At 41.3% G+C, this 24,539-nt stretch overlaps 2 protein-coding genes and 1 long non-coding RNA gene across 3 annotated transcripts in view; all 3 read left to right on the top strand.

Moving 5' to 3' along the window:
• The window catches only part of LOC306919402 (uncharacterized protein), a gene marked incomplete at its 3' end in the record, with an annotated part of 342,672 nt that overhangs the window by 140,700 nt on the left and 177,433 nt on the right, over positions 1-24,539 (top strand). The window lies entirely within an intron of this gene.
• The window catches only part of LOC306919360 (uncharacterized protein), a gene marked incomplete at its 3' end in the record, with an annotated part of 157,127 nt that overhangs the window by 107,469 nt on the left and 25,119 nt on the right, over positions 1-24,539 (top strand). The gene's annotated exons all lie outside the window — the stretch shown is intronic.
• LOC306919480 lies at positions 21,347-22,980 on the top strand. The gene is made up of 3 exons (XR_013789548.1): positions 21,347-21,440; positions 21,887-22,030; positions 22,429-22,980. It is a non-coding gene; the product is annotated as an uncharacterized lncRNA (long non-coding RNA).

The raw sequence follows: 24,539 nt of genomic DNA, 5'->3' as shown, positions 1-24,539 counted from the left end.
CAGAGCACCACAGGGAGAGGTCTACAGTGTCTAGAGAGATGGCCTCCAAAAGACATTCAACGTTGTCAGAGGAGCAGCCACAGATGGACCAGAGACATGGACTGTTTGATGCAAGGATGCAACCTGTAGTAAAATTGTACAAGATAGGTATGTAGTGTTTTATTTGCTGTGGTTTAAACCTGTAGTAAAGTTGAATACAATTTAGGCATTTAGCAGATGCTCTTAATCCAGAGTGATTTACAGTAAGCAAGAACAAAACATGGTAATGCATCAAATACATAAAAACTATTCACCTTTAGCAAAGCCCTCTCCCACTTAGACACTCCCACTTGGACACTTTCCAGCCAGGCTCATTCATTCCAATGTAAATATCATGCATTTTACACATTAAATAATGGTTAATTTTTGGAACCAGACCTTCAAAATCTCTTCCAAATCCGTCAACAAGGCCTGCCATATGCACTGAAAAATATGTGTGCGACATTTATTTTTTAAAACAATGTTTTATCATATAGGGAAACTATTGGTGGAGAGCTTTGTCTAACCCATGTTATGCTTAGCTGTGATTGGACCATAGCAGTTTGGGGAGGGGCTTAGCTATAGGTCAATTGTCTTCAAGAATCATACGTAAGCTAAGAACAGTGGAATATCTATACAATGAAACTATGTGTATACTCTATAGAGTGCAATGTCAACATAAAATGCTATCTAAGTTACGTAATTTTTTGTCCCCCTTTTAGATATTTTTGGGTCTTTTCTGCCTTTATTGATAGATTTACAGTAGGTAGACAGGAAACAGGGAGAGGGATGGGGGAAGACAGACAGTAAAGTTTGTCGTGATCGGGACTCGAACCCGCGGCACACTGTCATGCTGGATTACCAGCCAAGGTGCCTGGACCGCTAAGCCTGCCCAGGCCCATTCCATAGTTTTGGAGCCAGAAGGGGGAAGAGTTTGGGATGTGTGGAGCGCTGTCCCGGCATTTTTAGTGAACTTCCAGCTTCCCTGCGTTGACTGATCTGAGCATGCTGGGATGGTTTGTAGGGTCCGATAACAAGAATACAAGAACGCAAACCCCCCAAAAACATGCTCACTCCGGGTGTGGTAGGCTACTTAGGTGTGTAATCATGAGTCATAATTTGCAAGCAGTGGTTATTGAAATGCAACAAAATTCCAGCCACCAGACCACAAACATATCAATAACGCAAAGGCTATACTAGTGCAGCACCATATCAACATCATTCAAAACGAGGCGTTTAAGTGTAAATGACAAATATGCTACATTTGATAATATGCCGTCTCGTTCTTACAACTGTGTTGCATTACCTCAAACGACAGTCATGACCGAACTGAAGAAGTTCTGACGACAGTTTAGCTCTGCCGAAAGATAAAGTCCACAGTGTGTCTCATCACAACGCACTGTGAGCTTGCTTGTAGGTCAGATACTTTCAGCGAGCAAACGCCGCCATAAAGCAAAATATAATGCCTGAAGTGTAAAGCCAAATTTATCCTTTGCACCGAAAATAGTCGCTCTACAAGCTAATCTGGATGTCTTTTTGAATACATTGCAGGGCCTTTGCTCCTAGACCATAAGGGTCGTAACACATTGTTTTGTTTTTTGTAGACTTTCTGCACGTCCCTGTGTGTAAAGAGGAGGTTCCACCTGAAGAGGAGAGGAGCTCCAGTCTGGTCCAGGAGGAACCACAAGCTCCAGAGATTAAAGATGAACATGAGGAGCTATTTCACACAACAGAAGAGGCTGGTGGACAAAGGTTAACATTACTAGCAGTGAATAGCGAAGATGATGATGAAAACGGAGACACAGAGCCTGTAGCCGGGACCTCAACTGTACACATGAAAGCACAAGCTGATGTAGAGGACTGTGGAACATCACAACCAACTAGTGACAACCAGCTCCTCTCTTCACACTGTTCTGAATCTGACACTGAAGACAGTGATGAGTGGGAGGAGACTAGGGGAGATCAGTCAGCTTTAAACACACTGAAATCACAAAACACACAAAATGTGGGAGGACAGCACAAGCTGTCCCAGGACCTGAAATCATCTAAACAAACTGACTCCATGACGAGTCACACAGGGAAGAAAAGTTTTAATTGTACAGTGTGTGGCAAAATGTTTAATCTAAAGGGGAAAAAATCACACATGATGACTCATACAGGCGAAAAGCCCTTCTCTTGTACAGTTTGTGGTACAGGCTTTACTCAGGCGGGTACTCTAAAAACCCACATGATAACTCATACAGGCAAATGGCCATTTTCTTGTACAGTATGTGGTAAAGGCTGTGTTACCACAAGTATTCTAAAATCACACATGAAGATTCATACAGGTGAAAAGCCATTTTCTTGTACATTATGTGGTACAGGCTTTACTCAGGCGGGTCATCTAAAAACACACATGAGGATTCATACGGGCGAAAAGCCCTTCTCTTGTACAGTTTGTGGTACAGACTTTACTCGGGCGTGTAACCTAAAATCACACATGATGAATCATACAGGCGAAAAGCCCTTCTCTTGTACAGTATGTGGTAAACGCTGTGCTCACAAGTGTGATCTAAATAGACACATGATGAATCATACAGGTGAAAGGCCATTTGCTTGTACAGTTTGTGATACAGGCTTTACTCGGGCGAGTCATCTAAAATCACACATGATGACTCATACAGGCGAAAAGCCATTTTCTTGTACAGTATGTGGTAAAAGCTGTGCTCACAAAGGTGATCTAAATAGACACATGAAGACTCATACAGGCGAAAAGCCCTTCTCTTGTACAGTTTGTGGTACAGGTTTTTCTCGGGCGGGTCATCTAAAAACACACATGAGGATTCATACGGGCGAAAAGCCCTTCTCTTGTACAGTATGTGGTAAAAGCTGTGCTCACAAGTGTGATCTAAATAGACACATGATGAATCATACAGGTGAAAGGCCATTTTCTTGTACAGTATGTGATAAAGTCTGTGTTACCACAAGTGATCTAAAAAGACACATGAAGACTCATACAGGCACAAAGCCTTTAGTTTAAGACATAATGATCAGTCAGTCTAACCCAGGTTGACAATGATGCAAAAGCAGAGGAATTACATGTATAATCTGACAACATCAACATGACTGAATAAAACACACATTAATAGTTTCTTGTGATGGAGTTTAATTATTTATCTTGTGTATGGATCTTATTTTCTATTCAACATTCATTTTTATTTTAGGTTGCATTATTCCCTCCAGCTCATAGGTTACTGGTAGTACAATGTGAGCATCAGTGTGTGTCCATATTTGTCAGTATTTAACAAGTCTTATGCATTAACAGTAATGCAATAATTATGCTCATTGATATGCAGTAAATTATGGTGCAGTAAAGTGCTCACAAGCTGCTGGGTTTGTGTAGATCAGGGTGTTAGCTACATCTTACATAATGTACCTTCACACCATAACAAAGCCACATATGCATCACAGTTAAACAATGACCTCTCAGACATGCTAGTGTTAACTATCATCATCATTATTTAATATCAATGCTCTTTTGTCAGGTGTGTGCTGTGAACAAAAAGTGTAACTTAGCCTTGTTGCAGCCTTATTTCACATCACAGACATTCAAGGTAGACAAGAAAAAAAGGAAAAAAACAACATCAACAGCACCCATATATTATATATGTAAACAATTGTAGATCTGCTATTCTCACTATTAAATAGTCTATACATTATACAGTTTTTTCATAATGGGTGTTCTTGTACGTCTGGGTCTTGGGGAGACCAATGTCCTAGCAGTGTTTTATCACACTAATATATATGTTACAGCACAAGAGTGTGTGTGTGTGTGTGTGTGTGTGTGTGTGTGTGTGTGTGTGTGTGTGTGTGTGTGTGTGTGTGTGTGTGTGTGTGTGTGTGTGTGTGTGTTAATGGCCTACCCAACATAGCCATTTTCATTTTTAGATGGTAATGAGAACGTAGGCCTATTGCTTATTTTACGGTCCAATGACATGGACCAAGTGAAACACCTTTCCCCATTAGAATAAGACATCCAATGCACTACATTACTGGTGTGAAATGGCACGAGGGATCCCCACAAAAAGACCACCCCAAAAACTGACAGATGTGGCGTTTTGTGGGCTTTGAGCACCTGTCCCCTCAGTGCTCTCTGCACGGCCCTGCAATATATGTTACGGATCTCAACTGCCCAGAACTGTAGGTTCTGGGCACTGTAGGTTCAGGGGGCCTAAAGCCCTATTCATAGTCCAGATTTAGGTGAAGAGGTAGTTGTGATGGCGCTGCTCATATTCCATCACCGTGCTCATATCTCCTACAATCCATGGCCAACACTTCCTCAAATTCGTCCATTGTTTTCCCTCTTTTTTCTCTCTACCGGATATCTGCCTCTATTCCGTTCTGTTCATTTTCTGTTCCTTTCCTATTATATTTATGTCGCTGTCTCTATTATTTCATTCCTTTATTCTGTCGTTCTCCCTCTGCTCTGTTTTGGGCGTTTGTTTGTTTTTTCCGCCGGGAGCTCAGCTCGCAAAACCACCACGGAGCAAAGCCACACGAGCACTGCTGTCGACCCCAGTGTCCTCCTGGCCGTGACGTGTGTGGGTGGAAGGGGTGGGGGGCAGAGGAACGGGGAGGCAGGGGAACGGGGGGAGCTACGGGAGGCAGTTTAGGAATAGCGCGTTTGCGTTGTACTGGCTATACTGCGAGCCTGGGAACCCCACCTCCCCGTTCCTCTGTCCCCACACACACTCATCTCTAATTACAGAGATCCCATATCCAATAATTTGCAGCAGGGTCAAATCGGCCGATACCGATATATTACATTATTAGATATTATATTTATATTGAGCTCATTGCTGAAATATCAGTCAATACCGACGGAAAGTATCGGTGAAAATCGGTTCAATACCAAATAATGCTTTTATAATTAAATATCGGCAGATATATCAAGTGTCTGACAACAATACCAAGTAATGAATATAAGAAACAACAACGTACCTTTTAATTTTGCTACCTTTATTGAATACAACAATATATCATATTTTATGACATTGCATGGTGAGTTGAATAGAACCTACTTAAGTTTAAAGTTTAAAGAACCTATTCAGAGGCTTCTTTTCCCTGTGAAAAGAGTAATATACTTTTAGACCACATTCCACATTCATCTTTAGTTAAATCTAAGCAATGCTAATCAATATGTTGTGACATTAGTAGACTATTGCTCGATGCCCTTACGGCGGCATGGCGGCTTTTAGCTCTCATCTTGTTGACCTGGGCTTCAGTCATGTCGGCGCGCTCTTCGGCCTGCTCCAGCTCATGCTGGATCTTCCTGCACTTGGACAGATGCACGTTGGCCGCTTCCTCCTGGAATGTGCGTAAACGTGGAAAAAAAGTTCTCAGTCGCCACGACGGATTTCAGTCATTTGGATTCCATAGAAGCCATGCAGTGTCTTCTGTGAAAGCATGCTGTGCACTGGAAATAGCAGATCTGCAAGCTCACGACACGTCGAGCTCGTAGATCGGCTATTTACGGTCATTAGCTATTTTAAGTTGAAAGAGTATTTGATGTGATCAAACTAGGAATAGGATGCAAGTTTAGAAGCATCTTCCATTAACATGAATTGCCTCAGAAATGTCATAAAAGCAAATTGAATGCCGCAAAATAAAATAAAAATAAAATTATGTTATGGTTCCTTCCTACAAAAACAGATAAGGCAACATTTTCAAATAATTCATGAGCTATGCGTGGTCAAAGTTTGCATTTTCAATTGAGTGCTATTGTTCCGCTGGATATAGTAATCAGCGTTTGGTTTCTATTAATAAATATGCACTGTGTAAACTTCAATAATTCTTAGTGCTATAACTATGGCAGTGATGGCATTTTCAGAGAGCCTTTCACCCCAAAGCAGGCTAAGGTAACAGGAAGGTGTGAAATGTGACACCTCCGTCTCCCTGTTGCATGTACCAACAATTGTCTACTAAAACTCCTCAAGTTATCAATTATCCATTGAATGTCTAATTATTGTAATGTAGCAGTAATGTCATGGGTTGAACTTATAGTCTCGGAGTAGTCAGACAAAGGGCTGTGAGGGAGTTGAAATCTCTTTCCTCACGAACGGCCATAAAGGAAACAGGCCAGAGCACAGCGGGGGAGCTCTGATAAGAGCTACCACTTCTACTAGCCAGCATGCTTCTCAAAGACAACCTAGCACATGTCAGTGGGTAATATACTTCCTGATCTTTCAACAGCCAATGGCTGTACCCTCAAACCAAAGGAGGGGCTTAGCCATTGGCAGACTTAAGGAGCGTGTAGGGAAATAGAGACTCAGATTCTAGTGCAACCAACTAAGATGAGTCCAGCCTCGTGCCAACGTACGATGATTCAACACAGCTCACATTGACCAATGGTATGTTAATGCAAACTATTAATAATCAATGAATAATGTGTTATCCATGTGTTGTAAACCTGCCTGTAATTGACGAATGTATTATGTATATTTCTGTCTCATTCATGCAGGTTAATTACCTAACCAATCACCAACTAACCGAACCCTAATAGCTAGTTCATGTGTTAAATGTATGTTTGTGTTAAATGACAATAAAACTATAAAAGACACTTGAGTTATGTTAATTTAGGCTGGAGGTTTGAGTAAAGACAAAACTCTTTGTGTAGCTAATTTTCCTTCCAGAGGGAGTAGCCAAAACGATGTTATCAACTTAGCAAAGAAATCGTAAATAGCTATAAATCTGGACAGCTATAGCGCCACCCTTTGGCCAATGGTTGTGGTCTTCGCATCCTCACCGTTTGGCATGGCCCTCTACCATATTTCCAAATTTCGCAAAAAAAAAAGACAACTGCTATTTTTGGCGGAAGGAGAAGAAAAAAACTAACAACAATAAAAGACCAAGTCCTTTCAGGACTGCTTGGTCCTTTAATAATAACATTTTTTTTGAACCAAGGCTTGTTTTGGTCCAGTATGTTAAAGTGAATGAGTGAATGTGCTATTTTTGTTTAATAATTAATGTTACATAGCATTGCATTCAGAGTTTTTTTGTTCAGTAACAGGGGTCTTCTTGTCTCTCCAGGTGTTATGTAGCGCTATATTGGATCACTCCAATATATGATATTTCCGCCACCAGGCGGAGCCATCGAGTGGATTTACGGATGATTCCTGTGCTAATACACGGGAAGTGATGTGTGGCACACGCGTGCGTGCGTTAAGTCTGAGCATGACACTGGAAGTGTTGATGTAGGAGTATAAATAGTAACACCTCAAATGCAGCTAAAATTATGATTTAAATTCAACTTCAGTTTTATGAAATTGAATCCAAGCAAAACAAATAAATACAGAGTGTTTCTCTGTCACTTGACAGATTGAAATCAGTGAACACTGATTTGATTGATTTGATTGTCTATGACTGCCCTCTGCTGGTGTAAAACTGTCACAACATGTGGACCCACTAAAACAAAGCCAGACATTTTTTAATTTTTTCGTCCGAAATCAACAAGATTTTGCACTTGGCATGGTGTTCGGTATGGTTATAAGGTTTTCAAAAACCATCACAAACGAGTTGGGCTCGCCCCCTAGTGGTCTGTTTGCAATGAATCTAAATTTAAAGTATATGGTTAAAAAACTAAATAATTGATAAAAGAGATTTTCCAATGGATTCTATTAGTATTGGGTATGCTAAATAACAAACTAAAACATTGGGGGAAAATAACTTCTGGAAAGGCATCGTTTTCAAGATGGCGTCCACGATGGCAGCCACGAGCAAACCTCTTTAGCCCCATTGCCCCCACCGGCGCGGGCAGCGGCTGTCCACCTCTGAACAGCGCTCAGCGGGTCAATGGAGACCCAATTGGTCTCCGGTTCCAACTCCGATGTTGCGGATTTACCCCCTTTACGAGTTTAAGAGGTTAAAATGCCTATAAACTGGGATGTAATACATACAAAACCATAACAATTATGCACTTGGTGACAAGTTTTTACATTTTGGCATGGTGTTAGGTATGGGCATAAGGTTTTCAAAAACATTGCAAACGAGTTGGGCTCGCCCCCTAGTGGTCCGTTTGCAATGAATCCTATGTTCATCATCATCATTTTTCGACCGCTGTCGAGATTGTGGATTTCACAATATCACGCCAGACTTCCCGGTCCTTCATTGCCATCCCCAGTTCCTGCTTACTGATGCCTGTGTCCCTAGCGATGACATCAGGGAATGACAGTTTTCTACCTCTGGTCTGCTTTGAGGCAGGACTCCAGAGAAGAAGGGCAGATATAACCTCATTGTCAGCTCTGTAGCAGTGGCCGGCAAACTGTTCTTCTGGATCGGACTAGTGAAGAAACACGGGGAAGGTTGATTAGTCGATGGGTGGCTCTTCCAAGACAGATTTTGCTCTCTCATTAGAAGCGTTCTTAATTTACGCATGATTATATATGTTGTAGCGATCTGCTATCGCACACACGCACACGCACCCACTCACACCACCACAATCATTCATGTCCACGCACAACCCAGCACACCCACAGACTAACGTCAGCGCAGCGACACGCCCCCGACGCTGGTACGTTCTATGAATGGAAGGGTAGGCAAGATGGCGGCGCCTGTCAGAGAGAAGCCAGACTATTGTGGAGAGACGTGATCGCGTCGCGAGTTATAGTCCGCGCGGTGTGTTTTGATGAATGAAGACCCAGCTGTAATCGGATCCTGGTGGAGGAGCGAAAACCTGAGAAGTGAATCCTTGGGGCGTTTTCCACTGTCCGTGTGCCTGTCTCATCGTCGTTTAGCAACGGAGCTGCTCTATCTGTGTCTGGTATCTGCCCCCTACCCCCCCCCCCCCCCCCCCCCCATCCCATACACGCTCATACACACATTCACACACAAACACCCTGTTGCCTCGTTCTAATCACCCCGGTACAGGCCGTGGGATTTAATTTGTTTTCTTTTCTTTTGAGGTGATAACCTTTCATTCAGTGAATGAATAACCTTGAGGTGTTGTGAATACGTGAATGTTATTGACTGTTCTCTGTGGACGCTACTGTGGTTTTGGAAACTGTGGACTGGATTTTGGGTGTGGGCTGGAGTCTCTATAAGTCTAATACACGCAATAACAAACTGAGTTCTTCTGTGTCTGTGTGCATTTACTGATTTACTGTTGTATTGAGTGAAGGTTTGCTTTTTGGGTAACCTATCCCTGGCTATATGGTTTACAGGTTCATGTGGTTTATTGCTATATTTATCCTTGTAATCCATTGTAAGGTTGACTTTAAAAAAATAAGCAGTTGTCCCCAAGTGGTCCAACTGTGTTAGGCATTTGCCTAACTGGCACCCCAAGCCACACCGTTACAATGTGATGTATGACATGCTTTTGTATTGCTTAATATAAGTCGCTCTGGATTAAGTTAAATGCCTAAATTGTAATTGTAAATTGTAAGGTGGGTGTAAGTGCCATTCAACCGTTTCTCTAGTTTCTTTGAAAGTGTCCATGTCTCGGAGCCATAGATTAGAATCAGCTCAACGGTCAACATATATCCTATGTTAAATAGGCCATCATTGGATTAATTGCAAACAGACCACTAAGGGGCGAGCCCAACTTGTATGCAATGGTTTTTGAAAACATTATGCCCATACCTAACATGATGCCAAATATCTTGCCACCAAATGCATAATTGACATGAGTTTTTACATATTGCAGCTATCGTGGATGCAATCTTGCAAATGATGCTATTTAGCAATACTAATAAAATCCATTGAAAATGTTCTTGTATCAATTATTATGGTTCTTAACCATACTGGCCCATTTAATATTAGATTAATTGCAAACGGACCACTAGGGGGCGAGCCCAACTCGTTTGCGATGGTTTTTGAAAACCTTATGCCCATACCTAACACCATGCCAAAAATCAAAAACTTGTCACCAAGTGCATAATTGTTATGATTCTTTATGTATTAATTAAATCCCAGTTTATAGGCATTTTAAGCTCACTTCCGCCCCCGTGGACGCCATCTTGAAAACGATGCCTTCCCGGAAGTTATTTCCCCCCAATGTTTTGTATGTCAATTAGCATACACAATACTAATAGAATCCATTGGAAAATCTATTTTATCAATTATTCTGATTTGTAACCATATATACTGACTATTTAATATTAGATTAATTGCAAACGGACACTAGGGGGCGAGCCCAAGTCGTTTGCGATGGTTTTTGAAAACCTTATAACCATACCTACCACCATGCCACAAATCTAAAACTTGTCACCAAGTGCACGATTTTAATGAATTGGGACCCACCCAGCTAATACAAAAACTAACTATTTTAACAACAAATAAAAACTATAGACAAAAATGTAATGGGGTACTATAAGGGATTCAGTAGAAGTAATTAGGCATGTCATTTTATGCGTGGGTGTGGTGTCTCCCTCCGAAAATAGAATCTGCAAGCCCACAACGCGTCACATCGGGCCACGCTGTGAGCTTGTAGATTGGCTATTTTCAGCACAATGCCAAGTATAAGTCGACTAAAACTAGACTAAAACTAAAACACTTCAGATGACTAAAATGTAACTAAAACTAAATTGAATTTTATTCAAAATACTATGACTAAAACTATAATAATGTGCGGAAATCTTTGTTTTTCCTGACCTTATTACTTTACCTTTGGAGCTCTCCTCCATTTTTCTAAATTGCTTTCAACATACTGTCTACAGTCTCCGAGTGTTGCTTTTGTTCAATGTTCAGTCACAGTGTGTAAAATAGATTATTCATACAATTTAGCACATTACTCTGCAAATAGAGTATAATCTTATATTTGTGTGGAATGTAGGCTACATTGTACAATATGATGAAACAAAGCTTCATCATGTCATGATAAACCAGTATAAACCAGCTGCTCCATGGATATGGAGTTATGTGTAAATATGTAGACATAATTGTCTCTTGTGCTATTTCTGCTATCTGGCATATAGGGCGCGTTCGGAGTTGCAATACCAACCCTTGACAGCCCATTCATCCAAACAGAAAAGTCTAATCTGAATCTGATTGTATTAATTATAAATGACGTGAAACTCACTGCAGCTGCTGACCAAACTAATACATAGCCTTTTTTCTGTTTGTTTGTGTTTTTATTTATGTATTTAATTGAGTCATTCCACGAAACCGGTACGATTTGCAGTCCCTATGACCTTTTAAGGTGTATTTTATCGATTGAGTCACCACATCTTATTTTTAAAAGCTTTTTTCATCAATTTAAATGTTCCCTTTAATATTGTGTAAATAGTACATGGATTTTATCTTCATATCAGAAATTATCTTGCTATCTTTCAGTAGACTATTTTGTCAATTTTTTCATGTCCCCAATGGCCTTCGATGAAAGTGGACTTGAGATATGACTATTAAAAATGTACAAAAATCCATAAATTATGCCATTCACATGTAAATCTATCGGTGCTTTATTGCTGGTCATGTTTAGTTTTTGAATAAATAGATGATTAATCATTAAAATAGCATTATATAGCTCTGTCCCCCAATCGCACTCAACCCCGTTACACAAGTGATTCTCCCCTTCAATCTCATGCATGCCATGTGGTCTCCTCTTAATCACCACAGGTGGAGTAGTGGCCTTCTGGGGGGCGGCGGTGGCTCAGGGGTAGAGTGCCTGGATGGCAACCGTAAGGTTGCCAGTTCGAACCCGGGCTCCCGCAGAGTTACTGTCGAAGTGTCCTTGAGCAAGACACTGAACCCCTAATTGCTCCCGATGTGCTAGTTGGTGCCTTGCATGGTTTCCGCTGCCATCGGTGTATGTATGTGTGTGTGAATGGGTGAATGTAATGCACAATCTCTGTAAAGTGCCTTGGATAAAGGCGCTATATAAATGCACCATTTACCATTTACCATTTACCTTCTTGAGTAAAAAATCACAACCCTGTGAACAACGGGGTTGTGATACAACCCCGTTATAATTTTCAACCACGTTACTATATTATCCTATATAAAAATACATACAAATATTAATTGAATGCCTGAGATGGGAAATTATGTTTTTCTGATAGCTAAAGATGTCCATAATATTGTGGGCTATTAAGAAAGGCCAAATCGTACCGGTTTCGTGAAATGACTCAATTATCTATTAATGTATTCCTATACATACTGTACTGTTTTATACATTTTCATGATATTGTATTTTGGTGTTAGTCTGTCTGTCTGTCTGTCTGTCTGAAATGGAAACAAGCCCCCAGCTCTCAGGGCTTTTATATAATTCTTTTAGATAATTGGTTTTAGATCATTGATTTTAGATTATTGATTTTAGATTATTATTTTAGATTATTGTATAACTTCTGTACCTCTGTCCTTTCTTTCACAAACTGTTAATAAAGTATTCAATTCGTCCGTACAGTTACACACCTCCTCCACCAGGGGGCGAAAGGAAGAGCCTTTGCATTGAGCAAACGGCCTGGAGGATCCATTGGTGCGCATGCGCTCGAAAGTTCGAAACACGTTGATCCGGAAACGGAAGTAAGTGCGTGTTGTTGTTACGGCTGGCTCCGTCTTTTTGGCAAATCTAGAACTTCCTGTTTGAGAGCTAGCAAATTTAAGACATCCGGTTGCTTTCAGAATAAAAGCGTCATTAATTAAATAATTATTACATTACATTATTAGTATTTTTATTACATTACAGTTATTGTGAAGACACACATTATGTTTCTGTGTAAAAATAAGTAATGAAATAACGTAAAAAAGTTATCTAAATGGATAAATGCCCAAGTCTATGCACTATAGTGCCCAAGTCCATTCACTGGAGTGCATGGACTTTATAAAGTGGATGCTGGACAAAAATCCCTTCTATGTATCGACTAGTGTGACATATGCACATGTCCGGGGAGACCTCCTCTACAACACCACACCGTCCGCTAAAATGTATTGCTCTGAGTAGTTTAAGTACTGCACTGCACTAAAAGGCTCTGTTTTGTCTATGTTGTAGGAGAACTTCGCCGCCAATGGAGGATGCGAGGGACCCCAAATGACACGTCCCCAAGACCTTGGGTTGTGATTTAATCCAATAGTATTGTATTGTGCTGTATTTTACCTTTTTAGTCTTTGTGCTTACTGTGATCATCTAAAAACAAACGTTTGAAATGTTTGGACTGAGCTGGGTTTGCTTTATATACGTACATCTAACTTTTGATCAATTTATGTGAGTGTGTGTGTGTGTGTGTGTGTGTGTGTGTGTGTACAATGTTTGCACTTTATGTTTGCAGTGATGTTTTGCACTATAGGTACTTACTGCATGTTGTACCTTTTTATACATTTGAGTGATGTGTGCACTTATAGGTACATTGCATGTTGTATCATATTATACATTTGAGTGACGTTTGCATTTAAGTACATTGCATGTTGTACCTATACTTTTGTTTTTTTATCTTTCACCTCCCTGTATGGCGTGCCAATTTTTGTTTTACACCTCTGCTGTTTAGCGGACAGTGTGGTGTTGTAGAGGAGGTCTCCCTGGACATGTGCGTATGTCACACTAGTCGATACATAGCAGGGATTTTTGTCCAGTGTCCACTTTAGTTCACTTTAGTCTGGAAATGGGAAGTTTTTTGACCTTTCACCTCGCTGTATGGTGTGCCAATTTAATTTGTACACCTCTGCTGCTTAGCGGACAGTGTGGTGTTGCAGAGGAGGTCTCCCCGGACATGTGCGTATGTCACACTAGTCGATACATAGCAGGGATTTTTGTCCAGCGTCCACTTTAGTTCACTTTAGTCTGGAAATGGGATATTTTTTTATCTTTCACCTCGCTGTATGGCGTGCCAATTTTTGTTTTACACCTCTGCTGCTTAGCGGACAGTGTGGTGTTGTAGAGGAGGTCTCCCCGGACATGTGCATATGTCACACTAGTCGATACATAGCAGGGATTGTTGTCCAGTGTCCACTTTATAAAGTCCATGCACTCCAGTGAATAGCATTTATCCATTTAGATAACTTTTTAATTACTTATCTTTACAATTTACAATTTACAATTTAGGCATTTAGCAGACGCTCTTAATCCAGAGCGATTTACATTAAGTAATAACAAAAGCATGGCATACATCACATATATAAAAAGTAGTTATCATGAATCATGCGTAAACTAAGAACGTAACAGTGGAGTATCTATGTTAACTATACATACTATACTATATAATATATTATACATGTGTACTATAAAGTGCTATGACTGCATAAAGTGCAATTCTAGAGCTGTCTACGTAACAAGCTATAAGTCTGTTTAAAATACTATCTAAGTCTTCATAATGTGCTATCTAAGGGGCTAGGCTAGGGCAAGTGCTACGGGCCATGGTGGAGTCTGAAGAGGTGGGTTTTCAGACTACGGCGGAAGATTGGGAGTGAGGCTGCAGTTCTGACTGTGATGGGAAGTGCATTCCATAGTTTTGGAGCCAGAACTTATTAATATTACTTATTACTTATTTTTACACAGAAACATAATGTGTGTCCTATAGCATCGTTTAAATGCTTAATTTATAGTTTTAATGTGCAAATTAATCTTGTTTTCAATACTCTAGAGGGTACTCTTATTTTGAAGAGATCGTCCCCCGGAAGTCTTATATTTGCTAGCTTAGATTTGCCAGAAAAACAGTGCCGTTACGGGCTAGCACTGCAACATGGAGTTTGTTAGCATTTAGCTCTGGTTGTTTTTCATCGTGGTGTGAAATAAACGGAGTGCTGCTAAAACGACGTCTCATAATGGAGGTCAAAACGACTCAAATGGAATCTGTACGGCTGAAGATACATGAACACATGACGTCGGTGGGAGAGGATATATTGTGTGTTTTGGACAAACAGCAGCAGAGTGGTGGTGCTGATGTTTGTTGTGTGAAGCTTGATGTCAGAGTGTTTGTGTTGGAGCGTCTCAGTTTGGCTGCTCAGGTCATGGTCAACCTCTTCCAGAGAGAGATGGAGACACTAGAAACTCTGCTGGAGAAACAAAACAAAGTGCTGGACATTGATGTTGATATGGACTTCGATCTACACACTGCAGGTATGTGTGTTACACACACACACAGGGGCGGCAGGTTCCTATAACGGCAGTGGGTGCCCCCCCCCGGCCGTACCCGGGGGGGTACTTTATAATTTACAGTTTGCTAATAAATACAGTGGTGCGCACTTTCAGTTCACAACAATTAACAAACACATTAAATTGTTTCAATATCTTGTTTCAACATTTCAGCATGATCAACAGTAAATAATTAAATTGTTTCAGCCATAAACGGCGGGTGGATTTTACCTTTAGCTAGGTGGGACGACGACGACGCAGATTTATTTATTTATTTCCCCCAGATGGTCTACCAATCTCGTACACCATTGCTCACGAAAGCAAGATCCTTGACCCAATTACAGCCACTGCATCTTACCTTTTAATTAAAGTAAAAGTAGTCTGAGGAAAAGGAACAGTTCTGTTCCCCGGACATTGTTTTGGGATATTTTGGCTGAGATGGCTCTGTTGTCAAGTCTCAAGTCATGGCTCTTTACAGACGGGCCGACGGTACACAGACAGCAGCCTCTCCGCTGACTGTGTTAGTGTTGTGTTGCTGCAGGAGACGGAGTGTGAATGAACCGTGCGGTCACTGGACAAAGCCACCGTATTAGCATTTGAATACCTGTTCTGTGAACACCGTAAAGGTGTGTGCCTACGTGACAAAATGACCAGGGGGAGGGGATCTTCAGCCTTAATCTCAGTGGGTACTTTTTGGCTTATTATTTTTTCAGTGGGTGCCCAAGCCCTCAGGCACTCCCAAAGTTGACGCCGCTGCACACACACACACCAACACCACCAAACTACACACTGTAGGTTAGTAAACTCAGCTTAGCTACAGGTAGCATTAAGCTAGCTGAACTGAACTACATTTCCCAGTAGCTTCACGTTTTTCTTTATTGGTAAATCTTGTGTTCAGGTATATAAGAGTAAAACGGATTGTCGTCACCAATTGCGCGTGTGGTGTGTGTGTGTGTGTGTGTGTTTGTGTTTTCATGTGCTCATCAGTGGTATGGCCGACTTGGTACTGTACAATTTACAATTACAATTTAGGCATTTAGCAGACGCTCTTAATCCAGAGCGATTTACATTAGGCAAGAACAAAAGTATGGGAATACATCACATATATAAAATACATTTATCAAGAAACATGCGTAAGCTAAGAACGTAACTAGAACATATCTATATAATGACACTATACATATTAACTATACATATATACTATACTATGCTATACATATGTACTATGATGTGCTATGACTACATACAATGCAATTATTGTGCTGTCTACATGACATGCTATAAGTCTGTTTCAAATGCTATCTAAGTCTAAAAAGTGCTATCTAAGGGGGTAGGATAAGTGCTACCCCCTGTAGCTGTGGATATTGCTCATGTTATTTTAAAAGGCTTAAAAAGGCATCTATTAGGGGACTAACGAATACTGGACATACCTACAGACGTGCACAGTCGCGCACTAATTATTTATTTATTTAACAGTAAAATCCGGTGAAACACTGTTGTACTCTATGCAGCATTGAGGGGGGGGGGGGGGGGGATCGTTTGTGGATAATGTTTGCGCTTCAAAGGCAGAGTCTCACAGCTGTACAAAGTTGCTAATTAAGACTGCACTCCCAACGCACGCATGATCAATCAATCACAGTTTTAATAGGCCTACTTATACTGACTGGATTACATCTGAATAGCAAAGCAATATTGACCCCCCCCCCCCCCCCCAACAACGATGATGATGGCTACTGCTAGTTATACATTAGCATTTGAGAAATTACAAGTGACCTTATATAACCATTCAGCCATCTGGAGTAAATAAATTAGGAGGGGTTCAGGTAATATTAACATATTTATGGACAATTTGTCAACACAGTTTTACAAATTTCTTCAGAAGTTTAGCACGCACGCACGCACGCACGCACGCACGCACGCACGCACGCACGCACGCACACACACACACACACACACACACACACAGCTGTTTTTCGAGAACAAAACTTTGTTTACAATGTTTCTATATTTAAATAAACTACATTACATTTGACCGTACATTTGACTCTTCTGTTATATTCTTGTGAAATAAAGTATTATTGTGCAATATTCAGTAAAGTATATAAAAGAGCTCAAAGGCTACTCAAGGCTACTCGTCAGACAACTCATCCCGAAAGTGAAGACATCTCACCCCTGGTGAGTTGTCCGGACATTCGGGGTGAGATGTCCGGACAACTCACTTGGAGGGGCAAAAAGGGTGAGTTGTCTTGTTACCGGACTGAATATATTAGGGCATTTGAACATTGATGCTTGTCAGTCACAATGTGGGACAGGGTCTCATTTTGTGGGATGCTTGAAAAGTCTTGGAAATGAGGGACTGTCCCACGCAAAGGGAGACATCTGGTCTACGTTCTGTGAGGCCCTCACCGTTTCCATGTGAATCCTGAGTTCTACATGTTTCTCACTGTTCTATTATAGCAGCTGGGTTTACTTTTTATCATTGCTGCCGGGCAGAGAAACCTTATATCTCCATAATTCAGAAGGAGCGAGTGCATTCTCCGACACCGGCAATCAGACGCGGGCGGCACTGCCGGAGGGAGGGGTGGCACCTGCCTGGGAAGGTGGGGGGATTAGTGGAGTTCCGCGGCAGTGTTGGTTTGTTTCGTGGCCGACGCCGCAACTGCCGACAACAGTCACGGCTCACGATATGAGTTGCCAGTTAAAAATCACCCGTGTCTTCCCTGTGAGGTTAGGGTTTGGGTGTCGGCGTTGCTGGTTAAAACTCACCCATGGCTCCCGAAACAGCCGTGTCTTCCCTGTGAGGTTAGGGTTTGGGTGTCAGCGTATCTGGTTAAAACTTTCTGATTCATAATTTAAATGAATTTTGTCTGGTTCAGTTTTATACAGGAGGTGTTTATAAAGTTTAATATGATAAATATATTATACTCCTTTCAGTTTAAATTACTCGGTCTTTATTTGTTTTATTGGTGAAAGTGGGTCGGTACTGAGGGTGTAAAGATGAACCGATATCACCCGGTTATCGATTTTAGCATTAACAATGTGACTACATTGATCGTATTATGAATGGGACGACGGTTCGACAGTAAAAGTATGAATGGGTTCACTGAAGCTTTGCAGTTAATTCTACTTCAGTATTAACTAACCTGCTGAAGAAGACTCACTGACCTAACATTCAGCTCGTCTCACATCTTCTATGAGAACACTACAATGTAAACAAACGGCCATACAGCACAAAGCGCAGTCAGCGCACCATCAAAGTTCAATTTAGGAAAATGTGGCCAAAGAGTAATCTGTTGATACTTGTTCCAGCCACTACTCCGCACTGAGGTACAAGATCCAAACCTTTTATAGAGTCTTTGTATTTTTTCCTAGACTTTCTGCACATTCTTGTGTGTAAAGAGGAGGTCTCACCTGAAGAGGAGAGGAGCTCCAGTCTGGTCCAGGAGGAACCACAACCTCCACAGATTAAGGAACAAGAGGAGCTACTTCAAAGACCAGAAGAAGCTGGTGGGTCAATGACTGTTTTCAAATACGCAATAAAAATACTGCTTAACTAAATACTGCTTAAAGAAATACTTTTACATTTTGAAATACATTTTAAGTAGGGCTGTCAAATGATTAAACATTTTAACCAGATTAATCTGAGTTTATAAATATATTAATCACGATTAATCAGCATTCAAACTATGTCCAAGATTATGCCATGTTTTACTAGCTCACGATACCACACACGTTGAGCAGCTTGTAGATCAGATTTGTGTTACTCCTTGACATTTTTCAATATAATTTTCATTTTCACCTGATGTTTACATACTATAGATAGATAGATAGATAGATAGATCTTTATTGTCATTGCTTGCACGAAACAATGCAAGTTGAGCTTCACCACTGGCATACAAATAAACACACTGTAATACATAATACCCAAAGTGCAAAGTGCAACGTAATAGTGCAGTGTAATAATAATAGAGTTCAGCAATGCAAAGTTTAATGCATAGTCCAAGTCCAGTACAGTACACGTATAATACTATAGAGGAGGGTCAGGGATGGGGTAGGCACGGGGCAGGTTGTTCATTCGGCAGCCTGTGGGTAGAGGCTGTTGGTCAGTCTGCTGGTTCTGGACCGGATAGATCGGTATCTCCTACCAGAGGGCAGACGTTGGATAGGATGGTGTGCTGGGTGGAACTGGTCCTGTAGGATGTTATTGGCACAGCGTAGGCAGCGGGAGGTGAAGACTGTGGAGATCTCTGGGAGGCTGGTCCCAATGATCCTCCCTGCAGCCTTGACCACTCTGTGGAGGCCCTCCTTCTCTGCCCTGGTGCAGCTGGAAAACCACACCAGTTGGTGAGCACACTCTACTGCACAGTGGTAGAAGTTGATCAACAGTCTCTGTGGGAGTTTTGCCCATCTAAGTTTCCTTAGAAAGAAAAGGCGTTGCTGTGCATTCCCCACAGCAGAGGTGATGGTGGTCCTCCAGGACAGGTCGTCGGCCATAGTCACGCCCAGAAACGTAAAGTTAGAAACCCTCTCCACCTCCTCATTTCCGATGGAGAATGGCTGAGATGTCCGGAGACCTGCATGAATCAATGTTGTTAGCGTTGTGGACATTGCCTGCCAATATAAATGTGTGTTTGGACACTGATGTGGCTGCTGGGAGGCAGAGATGCTGCTACTCTGTCATATCTATTTCATATCTATTTCAGGATCATTAATCTGTTATCAAGCTGATTGGCTGTTTCAATTATGCAATGAAAAAATACTGCTTTAGTTTCTAGATGTGCTTTCATTTTGTTCTTTCATTTTTAAGTGGTGCAGCCACTCCAATGCACAGCAATGTGTGTCCCTGACTTCCTGGCTGGGTCTGTCTGTCCGTCCAAGCACGGAAATAGCGTTATAGCTTTTGTTGACTACCAAGTGTCACTGTTGCGCAGCCTAACACACACACACACACACACACACTAGGGAGGGCGGCTTGTACAGTACAGTACTACAGCACGAGTACAGTACAGCGCCACTTATGATGTAAATCATTCTGGTTCATAATACAGTATAAATCAATTTAGTCTGGTTCAGTTTTCTACAGGAGTGTTATGCTGTTTATAACACATGAACAACCTTATTATTAAAGTTGTTACTAATGTCACCTTCATTCCAGAACAGTCTGTGGAGTCTAGTCTGCAGGTGAAGATCAGTTCTCCAGCCACGACTGTTTCTATTAAACATGAACCTGAAGAGCACCTTAAACAGGAACCTGAAGACCACCTGGATTTCAGTAAGTTTAAATCACTCTTTAAATCACTCTTTATTTATTTTATTGGTGAAAGTGGTTCGGTACTGATAGTGTAAAGATGAACCGATATGAATCGGTTATCGATTTTAGCATTAACAATGTGAATGCGTTGATGCATTAACCTCTGCTTTGATCAAAATGTATTATGAATGGGACGCCGGTTCGTCAGTAAAAGTATTAATGGGTTCACATAAGGCTTTGCAGTTCATTCTACTTTAGTACCAGTAAGACGCCTGAGGGCGAGAAGCGACCTCAGGTCGCGTGCACGCATTCGCCTGGGTGACAGCAGACTGCTGGGCGAGCGCTGGCGCTTTGGCATGGGGGGTAAGATCTTAATTTTCGGGCCTGTTAAGAACTCTAGTTTTCACTGGCTGCCGAGCGCGGCTGCACTAATAACTTTGGGGCAGGCCCGCCTAGAGTTTAAATGGATAGGTATCGGTCAAAAGGGAGACATCGAAGAGGAAGGATGGATGTAGGATCAACATATGGCATGTCAGAACAGGTCAGCTCCATATATGGAGATCTTGGGGTTTGAGGTCAGATGTAGAGTTGCTGGCCAATATTGATGACATCAGGGATCTCCATTTACAGTATGGGCTTATTATTGATGAAATCAGTGATCTCCATCCATCCATGATGTCACACGTTCTCTCACCCCTACCACCATATATGGTGCCGACACACCAACTGATGGGAAATGCGCAATTCCATAGTTAACAACTAACCTGCTGGAGAAGACCTAACATTCAACACGTCTCACATCTTCTATGAGAACGCTATAATGTAAATGAACGGCCACACTATTTACAGCACAGACCGCAGTCAGCGCACCATCAAAGTTCAATTTTGAAAAATGTGGCCAAAGAGTAATCTGTTGATACTTTTTCCAGCCTCTACTCTGCATTGAGGTACAATATTCAAACCTTGTATGGATAGTCTCTTTGTATTTTTTCATACACTTTCTGCACGTTCCTGTGTGTGAAGAGGAGGTTCCACCTGAAGAGGAGAGGAGCTCCAGTCTAGTCCAGGAGGAACCACAACCTCCACAGATTAAAGATGAACAAGAGGAGCTAATTCAAAGACCAGAAGAGGCTGGTGGGTCAATGACTGTTGACATGTTTAAAATAGGCAATAAAAAAAAATACTGCTTAAAGAAATACTTCTTTCATTTTGAGTAGGGCTGTCAAACGATTAAACATTTTAATCGGATGCATCTCAGTTTAAAAAAAATATTATTCACCATTAATCAGCATTCAAACTGTATCCAAGATTATGCCATGTTTTACAAGCTCACGATTCCACACATTTTGAGCAGCTTGTAGATTGGCTATTTGTGTTACTTTTTTACCTTTCTTTCCCTTTTACAAATTCAATAAACAATTAATTTTCACCTGATGTTCACATCAGGATGGGGATAATTATTTTAGCACTTTAGAACAACTAGTGACTGCTCCTTTATACTGAACAAGACAATAGACTTGGTAAAGTTTGATTTGAATATGTAGTATAATGAAAGGTCTTTCTACTGGTGATTTCCACAGAGCACCACAGGGAGAGGTCTACAGTATCTAGAGAGATGGCCTCCAAAAGACATTCAGCCTTGTCAGAGGAACAGCCAGAGATGGACCAGAGATGTGGACTGTTTGATGCAAGGATGCAACCTGTAGTAAAATTGTACAAGATAGGTATGTAGTGTTTTATTTACTGTGGTTTAAACCTGTAGTAAAGTTAGACAATTTAGGCATTTAGCAGACGCTCTTAATCCAGAGTGATTTACAGTAATCAAGAACCATCTCATGGACTAAAAACCTAAAAGAACCTTAACCGGTTCCCATTGGGAACCAACCGGTGGAAAGGGGGTCTCTGAGCTTGCTTATAGGTCAGATACTTTCAGCGAGAAACGCCGCCATAAGGCAAAATATAAATGCCTGAAGTGTAAAGCCAAATGTATCCTTTGCCATATGACGGGGTCCCGCAGCGAAAATAGCCGCTCTACAAGCTAATCTGGTTGTCTTTTTGAATATGTTGCAGGGACTTTGCTCCTAGACCATAAGGGTCGTAACACATTGTATTTTTTGTGTAGACTTTCTGCACGTCCCTGTGTGTAAAGAGGAGGTTCCACCGGAAGAGGAGAGGAGGTCCATTCTGGTCCAGGAGGAACCACAACCTCCAGAGATTAAAGATGAACAAGTGGAGCTACTTCAAAGACCAGAAGAGGCTGGTGGACACATATTGACATTACTAGCAGTGAAAAGTGAGGATGATGATGAAAACAGAGAGACAGAGCCTGTAGCCGGCACCTCAACTGTACACATGAAAACACAAGCTGATGTAGAGGACTGTGGAACATCACAACCAACTAGTGACAACCAGCTCCTCTCTTCACACTGTTCTGAATCTGACACTGATGACAGTGATGAGTGGGAGGAGACTAGGGGAGATCAGTCAGCTTTAAACACACTGAAATCACAAAACACACAAAATGTGGGAGGACAGCATAAGCTGTCCCAGGACCTGGAATCATCGAAACAAACTGACTCCATTAGGAGTCACACACGGAAGAAAAGTTTAAATTGTACAGAGTGTGGCAAAATGTTTAATCTAAAGGGGAATTTAAAAACACACATGATGACTCATACAGGTGAAAGGCCATTCTCTTGTACAGTTTGTGGTACAGGCTTTACTCAGGCAGGTACTCTAAAAACACACATGATGACTCATACAGGCGAAAAGCCTCTCTCCTGTACAGTATGTGGTACAGGCTTTTCTCGGGCGGGTACTCTAAAAACACACATGATGACTCATACAGGCGAAAGGCCCTACTCTTGTACAGTTTGTGGTACAGGCTTTACTCAGGCGTTTAACCTAAAATCACACATGATGACTCATACAGGCGAAAGGCCATTTTCTTGTACAGTATGTGGTAAAGGCTGTGTTAACACAAGTCATCTAAAAACACACATGATGTCTCATACAGGCGAAAGGCCCTTCTCTTGTACAGTTTGTGGTACAGGCTTTACTCAGGTGGGTCATCTAAAAACACACATGATGACTCATACAGGCGAAAAGCCATTTTCTTGTACAGTATGTGGTAAAGGCTGTGTTTCCAAAAGTCATCTAAAAAGACACATGAAGACTCATACAGGCAAAAAGCCTTTAGTTTAAGTCATAATGATCAGTCAGTCTAATCCAGGATGACAATGATGCAAAAGCAGAGGAATTACATGTATAATCTGACAATATCAACATGACATTAATAGTATCTTGTGATGGAGTTTAATTTGTATCTTGTGTATGGATCTTATTTTCTATTCAACATGATGGAATTTTATTTTGTATTTTAGCTTGCATTATTCCCTCCAGCTCATAGGTTACTGGTAGTACAATATGAGCATCAGTGTGTCCACATTTGTCAGTATTTAACAAGTGCTATGCAGTAAATTATGGTGCAGTAAAGTGCTCACAAGCTGCTGGGTTTGTGTAGATCAGGGTGTTGCTACATCTTACATAATGTACCTTCAGACCATAACAGCCACATACATGTATGCATTGCAGTTAAACAATTCTATTTTACTATCATTATTTAATTTCAATGCTCTTTTGTCAGGTGTGTGCTGTTAACAAAAAGTATGACTTAGCCTTTTTTTCAGCCTTATTTCACATTATTAAACCAGACATTCGGGGTAAAGTAAATAAATAAATAGCCTTTTTTTATTGATCCCTTCAGAATTAAATTATACTCTGGGAAATGCCCTATGCCCAGGTTAATGAAAAACACTCCGGGCACCCGCTGGCCTAGTGGTCCAGGCCCATGCCACACATAGGCTCTGGCCTAGTGGTCCAGGCCCATGCCACATATAGGCTCTGGCCTAGTGGTCCAGGCCCATGCCACATATAGGCTCTGGCCTAGTGGTCCAGGCCCATGCCACATATAGGCTCTGGCCTAGTGGTCCAGGCCCATGCCACTTCTAGGCTCTGTTCTGACGCGTTGTGTGTTCGAGTCCCGCTCATGACTACCTTTGCTGCATGTCTCTCCCCTTCTCTCTCTCCCTCTTTCCTGTCTATCTTCACTTGTAACTATCAATAAAGGCAAAAAGCCAAAAACAAATCTTAAATTAAAAACAAAACAAAAAACAAGTCCCTTAATGTTGGTGGGCCGTTCATAATACAATTCAGTTATGAAACCGCAGACCG

Source organism: Electrona antarctica (assembly GCF_951216825.1).
Source record: "Electrona antarctica genome assembly, contig: scaffold_25, whole genome shotgun sequence".
In the NCBI taxonomy this organism is placed as follows: domain Eukaryota; kingdom Metazoa; phylum Chordata; class Actinopteri; order Myctophiformes; family Myctophidae; genus Electrona; species Electrona antarctica.
Note: the sequence above shows the minus strand (reverse complement) of the source record. Positions and strands in the feature narration are given on the sequence as shown.